The following is a 7761-nucleotide window of genomic DNA, read 5'->3' on the forward strand; positions in this document are numbered from 1 at the left end:
TCCTCCTCGAAAAGCCAGAGACAAGGCCAGAGCTGACAAGTGAATTCAAAGTCGCACGGCCCCGGGTACCCCCTAGAGATGCCGTTCCACATTTAAGTAGTCCTTTGGCTGATAGGTGTAAAAGCTTGGCACCCCACTCTGCCCAGAAAAATGGTCAATTTCTAAGTAAGGTTCTGTAAGGTTTGCCCCAAGCCCAACTGAGCTGTAAAATGGCTTAAAACCTGGAGCTCAGCCTCTGGGAGGGGCCAGCACCTCCACTTTTCCCAGGGGCAGCTACAGCCACAGCCTGGTGCCCTATGACCTGTAGGCCCGCTCTAAAGACCTGCAAGCAGGGGTTTTTACATCCTGCGGGCTCGCCAGGGTGTTTGCGGGAACTCTTTAAGTTTCGCTTTCTTTTCCTTCAGTTGTGACCCGGGGAAAGGCGCTTAAGGGGTTATATGCTCTCTAACGCGACCCCCATTCCCTCTCTTGTCCCTACAGCTCAGTGCCCGGCAGATCTCTGGCTCCAAATCAGTTAAAGGCAACTAAACTGTTGTTGTACTCCCGCCAAGGGCACCATTGACGTGTAGATTGGGCCTGCCAGCTCAGTGCGGCCCAGCCGCCACCCCGCAGTGTGGGCTCTGATGAAAGGCTGGGGAGAGCGGTCGGTCGGGTAGCCCCTGAGCCTGAGAAGCTCACGCTTGCATGAGCTTCATTACTACAACTCATCTCTTGCAGTGAGTTAGGCAGCTGGGCAGGGGCCCGTGGTTCCCTTGAATAGCAGCCTAGAGTTAGAGCTGAGGATGTAGGCCTGACCTGGGGGAATGAACTGTACCGAGGCGGGGACGTGGGGAGAAACAAAGAAACGCGGGTCAGAATGACCGTCTGTTCTCTGATTGTCAGCATCCACTGTGATGGGGAATGCTCAAGTGGGCAAGCCTGATAGATCTGTTCTCATGGGTCTCTAAACCGCTGACCCTCAGCCCCAGATTCAGGGCTACACCCATTTGCCAAATTGTAGGCTCTCCGCAGCAGGCCCTGAGCTCCTCCATGGCTCTTTTCTTTGGTAATCTCTAGCTTTCAAAACCTAGCCGGACTCCCTGGAGGCCTGACCCCAACCACTGTGGGCGTTAGGCACCTTCTCACCTCCTGCAGAGTTCCTCAGAATTTAGCTAGAACTGCTCCAAGTTTCAGCACCCAGAAAGAAGAGTTAGGCACATGCGGTGTGGGGAGAGAAGGGAGTGGGCTCTAGTGTTTGTGTATGGTGTGAAACTTTCATCCTTAAGCAAAGTCAGTCTAAGTTTGAGGAAGGAATATTATTAAGTAAGTTTAAGTACAGAGGGAGTATAAAAGTATTCACTCAACTAATATAAGTGGTGAGTATAAGGGGACGGGGGACCAAATGCCTTCGTTTCTCCAACTCCAGACAATGTAATGAAGAAGACACCTCTCAGAACTTTAGAGTTGACCTCTCAGGCAAAAGAGAAAGAAAGAAGATCAACTCCAGGGCCTGGCCCTGGAAGGAGCAAAGCCTCCAGCTCTGTTTTTCTTCTTTGGAAAGGTTGAAGCCCTTGGTTCAAATTGCCCCTTAGGCTTGCGGCTTACAGAATCTCGCTCTAACCAGGCCTCGGTTGACTGGGGCAAAAAAACAGGGCCCCGCGGTTCCTATTATGAAATGCTCAATTGGGGATTGGCGGCATGCTACTTCATCCTAGCTAGAGCCGCCCTTGTTTCCTTGTCAGGAAAATGTGGAAGCCCGTTCCCAGGGCCGGTGTCGGGGTCTGTGGCTCCGGAAAGGCCAGACCGGCGCCTACTCAGCTTGGAGGAGTCCACGGCCTAGCAGGGTCACCTTTGTCAGGTTCTAGTACCGAAAATTCGCTGCCTTTACTCACCACCACAATTCCGTAGACCAACAACCGAAAACCTACCCTAGGAAGCCAATTGAGAGAACAGCTCAACTTTAGGCAAACTTTAAAAAGTGTCTCTCCAAAAAGAGAATGTGCTCCCGGCTATGTCTGGCAATCGGGACGACCTGATTTCACCCTCCAAGGTCCCCAAAATACAGGATACCAACGGGTCAGGTGCACCAGGTCTAGGGGCAAAGCTGACGGCACGGCCATCGGGGAACCCACACCTCCAGCCCGGCGTCTCTCCCCACTTCTTTATTAGTCATCCACCCAAGTTTCTATTGGGATGGAGGTGGGAAAATGGCTGGAGATCAAACCACGAGTGACCCCCGAGGCCACCTGTGGAACCTGTGCCGGATTTATTCCGGATTCCGCCCCGAGAGCCGGGAGCGTGGCCCCCAGCTCGGAGGCTGTTGCCTGCGCTGGTTTATCCAGTCTTCCCTCTCCGGGGAGCAGTCTTGGGCGCTGCCAGGCGTGCCTCACCTAGGACTCCCCTGCCCTGGGCCAAGGCACTTCTTCTCCGCCTCCCCACTCCCGGCCCCCTCCTCCGCTCCACCCCCGCCCACCTCAGCCCCAGCCAAGGCAAACCCCCGTACCTGCCAGTCCCCCATTTTGGCAAGTATGGACATCGCGGCTCGGCGCTCCAGGCGACGGGTCCCCGCCGGGCATGGGCTGGAGGGCTCGACCGGGCCCGCTCCCTGGAATCGCTTAGACAAATCCTTTTTTTTTTTTTTTTTTTTTACCTGCTCACCAACATCTCACCTGGTCATAAAGAGCTGGGTTGCTACCTGCCGACGCATGCGCGTTGGCCTAAGGAATTCACTCCGCCAGCTCCAGTCCCAGCACCTCTCTAAGCTGACCTGGGAAGTGATGGATTTATAACCACGGCAATCTCACCATCAGCTCCAGCTTTTCCCAACAGCCCTAACCCGCTTTCCCGGTCAGTCCCTGGCCAGTGAACCGAAGCCAGGGACTGACTGCTGAAGGTTGCTGAGTCCCACGCGGGTGTGAGCGTGCGTTTGAGCACTCGTGTTGTGGGGACATCTGCAAGCTCCTTCCACTGTCCCTTCGCCCCCGGAACTTTTGGGTTAGAGGTGGGGGAGGGGATGGGGGATGGGCCAGACCTGAGAAAGGGCGGCTGGAGAGTCTGGGCGCACCTGGACGTTAGCGGTGGGACAGGGTCCCCGCCCCTCCTCCTCACCCGCCCACAATCTTCTAGGCACTGTCAGCCTTAGCGGATCTGACTGCCACCCCCAGGGCGGCCTCGGCGGTGGATTCCAGATCAAGTGTTGCTCAATAAGTGAAGATATTCGCAATTGTGCTTCACTTCTGTCTCCGAGATGTAGTCTCCTCCCATGGGCAGAGAGTTGGGGACCGGGGGCTGGGGGGGGGGACTACAAACACACACATGCTCTTTCAGGTTGGAATATTTAGCACTTAAATATAAAGCCCGCCAACCCACGTTCCCTGCCCCCCCCCCGCCCCCAACCCCCTATGATTTCGGGCTAAAGATATTTTTCACTAAAAACTTTTAAAAGCAAGATGGGGCGTTGGTGGCTCTGGGCCGGGCAGCCGAGGTTTAGGGTTGGGGTTTGCTTTCCCATGACAGATAAAATCGTTCAGGTGACTTCATTGCTGTTTCTAATTAGAGGGGAGTTTAAAAGAAGCCACAGGATTTGGGGCTCCCATCTTGCTCATCTCCATCAGCAATCATACCTGGGCAGGAGCAGAGGCGAGAGGAGATTCGCCCGGGGGGTGGGCACCCTGCTCCCACAGTTGGGCAGCCCCTTTCCCGGGGACCACGAGGTCTCAGGCTGTACAGAGCGCAGGTCTGGAGCACCCAGGACACAGACTCAATCATTCTCCTGGTACTACTATCGCGGGGACTTGGGGAGAAACAATGAACCGGTCTCCAATCGGTTCTCTGGCACAGGTCAGCAAATATATGTAAAAGGTCATCTGTGGATCGCAGAGTGGAGAAGACGTCTCCACCCCAAAACTCCTCCTTCCTACTCTGGCGGGGAGCCTGGTCTAGATGGTGCACCCCACTTGAGTGTCGAGGGGAGGAGTGTTGGTGTCTCTCCTTAGAGTCCCTTCAGCGTTTTAATCGTCCCTTAATCTTCTGGCCTTTCATCTCAGGGCCGATTTTCTACTTGATTGGAAACTTTCTTGGACCTGTCTTGAAACCTTGCTCAACAAGTTTGGAGTTTGTTTGTAGGTGGAGTTTGGGGGGGGTGTTTCCCCTTTATTTTGTTTTAGTGACAACTTATGGTCAAATTGTGTTTTAAACTCTTGAATGTCTACACTGAACCTTCCCTGATTTGGGGGTTTGGTGTTTGTTTTTGACAGGCTCTTGAAAGCAGAGTGGTGAAACCCATTTCTTTTTTTTAGCCCAAGACGCAGGTGGAGGCAGTGTTGGACACTCCTTGGTGCCCTTGCTTACTCACAAATGTCCGGTGGTTATAGGTCCTGTCTGCCAAGCCTTTCCCTAAAATGGATCCATAGCGCACCCCCTTTTTGGGCCTGGCCCGGTCCTGAAACACCTAACACATGTGTGTGCTGGGGTGGAACTTAAGGAGTTCCAGCTCCACCCTGGGTGTTTTTGTTGGCGGGCAAGGTGATGCACACTGGAAGAGGCAAGTAAGGTGGTGGTGGTGGTGGGATGGTGGTGGTGGTGGTGGTGGTGGTGGTGGTGGTGGTGGTGGTGGTGGTGGTGATGGTGGTGGTGGTGGGTACCAAGTCAATCGCTGCTCAGAGCAGATAGAGAAACTAGAAATCAAAGAGTCTTGGGGAACTCTCCTTAGATGCTGGAGGGTGGAAGAAGATTGGAAAAGAGAGGAGATCTAGAATTAGAGTGTCCAGCTGAAACCTTAGAGTACGCATCAGTTCTGCCCGTTTCATTTGCTGAATGAGTGGTCTTGGCCAAGACGGTGAATTTCTTTGAAACTCACTTGCTCCTTTTCAAATGGGTAATTGGTAAGAAACAGGAGGGGAAGAAGAGCCAACCCCCGTTAGCAGGTGATGTGAAGAGAGCATGACCGTCTGAGCACTCCAGAGGCTCCCGTCCTAGCAAACACACCTTACATCTACAGTACTCAAAACCAGTTCGATTCAAGATGAGATCAGCTCCATTTTCCTCACCGCAGACCCCTCCCCCCAAAAAGGCTGAGATGTTTGTCTAGATCCCTCCCGAGATTATCTCCCCAAATCCCGTTCCACCCAGACACCAGCTTCCATATCTGTACCTCATCTCATCTGTCTTCTGTGGCGCAGAGGGACTCAAACACCCGCAGTGCCCAGGACGGGATAGAGGACCGACGTGAGCTGCCTCTCGGCTTCATTCGGCACCAGGCTTGAGACCGCCTTCCTAGAGAGGCAGGAATGCTGTAGGCTCTGCAGCTAACAGGGCCTTAGGACTTAGCACCGGATCGCAAACTTTCTGTGCCCTTCCAGGACGCGCTCTCTGGGAAAGACTGAGTAAACCGGATGACAGATGACAGGCAACTCCAGCCGCAGGTAGAGCTGAGTTGGGGCTCTGGCAGGTCGGAGTATCAAATACACAGGAATCCATTCCTCTCCCGAAGCTCTTCTTTATCTCCACCAGCTCCCCAAGCCACAAAAGGAATACGCTGTTAAGATTACTCTCTGTACCTCACTTTCATTTACCCCAGGGCCACCAGGACTCCTCGTCACTTCTCATTTGCCGACCTGGTTCGGGACTTCCAGCTTTGGACCTCGAAGTTCCTTAAAAGGACTTCAGACACCTGTGGGGTGACCTGTGTGTGCTTAGCTTTCCCCCTTTGAGGATCAGGAATCAGTGAACACCGCCCTCTTTCTTAGCAGTGGTTTGTCTTCCTGGCTGCCCTTGGGCCAGAGAAAACTCAAATCAACTTTGAATAGTAAACTAGTAACCAGTTCTTAGGGTCCGAGCCAGGAAGGGCGATTGAAAAGAAAGAAGGGGGTGGGGGTGGGGATGGCATTTTCCCACTGTACCTGAGGCCTTCACTGGAAGTGATGTCTTCAGGGCCCCAAAGCCCTGAAGGACTCTGCAGTAGGATTAAGGCAAAAGAAGAGGATTACCAGGAAACCACAAGAGAAGGAAGCTACATCGCTTTGCAAAGGTGCGGAATTGAGGACCTGAGACCTCGGAGTGGAACCGGGCTGCTCCACACTGAGGCTCCCTGGTGCCAGTGGAAAGAGTCATCCTGGGCAAAAAGCCCTAGGTGTGTACTAAAGGAAAGAAAGGCCCAATGGCTGGGGATGTGCCCTGAAGGCTGTAAGAGCACGCCACCACTGGGTACACACCTTTCACGCCCGGCCTCCGGGGCCCTCTCTGCCCTGGGCGACAGGTGCAGCGGTTGCCTCGGCCGCCCGCTGTGCCAGGGCTGCTAGTGCATTGGTGCGGAACCACTATCGGAACGAGTTTGTGCTTCTGTTTACAAAGCAATCCTGCCATCAAAAGAGGAACAAAATCACCACTTGTCACACCCTGTCATAACGTGATCTGCCTGGGAGCGAAACTCTGGAGAACCGCTCGTGGTGTGGTGGGTGGCGTGAGAGGTAACCGAAGAAAGGGAGACTATTCTAACTTCCTTGAAGAGTAAATCGCTCGGCCACAGCGAGCCCCCATCATGTCTTGCCCTGACAGGCCAAGAAAGACCAGCGTACCCTGGGCTTTGGAGCAGGACCCTGGCAGAAGAGCTCAGCCAGTCAGCATCCAGGACTGGGCCAGGCAAGGTGCAAAGTCTCCTCTCTTGGCTCTACGGAATGAACCCAACTGCTGCCCACCTAACACTAATGCCAGCTTTCCTCAAGTCTTCAGATGCCCCGAAGGCCCTTCAAGATAGCTGAGAGATTTTGGGAAGGGGTTGAATTCTTAGAAACTGTGAGTCCCTTCTGGAGTCTCTGGTTACAGGGGTGCTCATGAAATTCCTGACGGGTGCTAATGGATAGTGCCTCCTGCAACGGAGGCCATTCTCCTGAATTTGTTCTGGAAAGGGAGAGATCAAGACAGAGCTGGGTGGTACCCATTAAATGTCAAGGCAAAACTGGAAATGTTTGTCCTAAATACCATGAGAGATCCTTTTCTTCACCCACAAGCCTTGGAATCTTCTGATTTATTCCAGATTTAAAGCAGGATGAGAGGTGTTTTGTGTAGCCAAGCTCACACACTGGGATGACTGGGGAGGGGGAGGGGTTTCCACCCAGGGGCCTCCCGCCTGCCTCTCCATTGCATTGAGACAACAAACAAACAAACAAGCACATTAAGAGAAGGAATTCTTCCTTGGAGACTGCTTTGTCGGCCTTGGTATCATTTTTGTTTTCACCTCTTACTATAACTACACTTTTTGAGTTTGTACCTGAGCATTTAAAACTGTATCCTAACTCATCACCCCTACCCTGGGCCTTTTTATCCCCCAGCATGATCCAGGAAGTACATACATCCACATTTGGGAGTTCGAACTCCTGTGCTTTCAAGCCACCCTAAACTGGGGAGTCTTGGTGTCTGTTACCCGAGTCTGAAAATTCTATGGCCATTAGCCTTTAAGAGATCATGTGGGGTCCCAAAGGACGAGCCTGAGCCCAGAGGGACAACAAAAGTTATAAGTTTGCCTCCGATGGGGCTCAAAGAATTTCCAGTGAGTACTTCTCATTTGCACTTGGTGAAGGCCTGGGAGAAGCCATGTCACCATTTACAACTCCCATATAGCTCAGGAAAGCAGAGTCGGGGCTACACTGGAGCCCTGGTGCAAGAGCTCTCTGTCTAGCGTGTTTGTCAGGGGCTTGGGAATTAACAGGATCTTCAAAAGTCTAAGGTGGGGTGACCCCAGTCCCTTCCCCAGCCAAAAAGCTTTCCAGGGAGCAATGACTAAAA

Source organism: Rattus rattus, chromosome 14 (genome assembly GCF_011064425.1).
Source record: "Rattus rattus isolate New Zealand chromosome 14, Rrattus_CSIRO_v1, whole genome shotgun sequence".
In the NCBI taxonomy this organism is placed as follows: domain Eukaryota; kingdom Metazoa; phylum Chordata; class Mammalia; order Rodentia; family Muridae; genus Rattus; species Rattus rattus.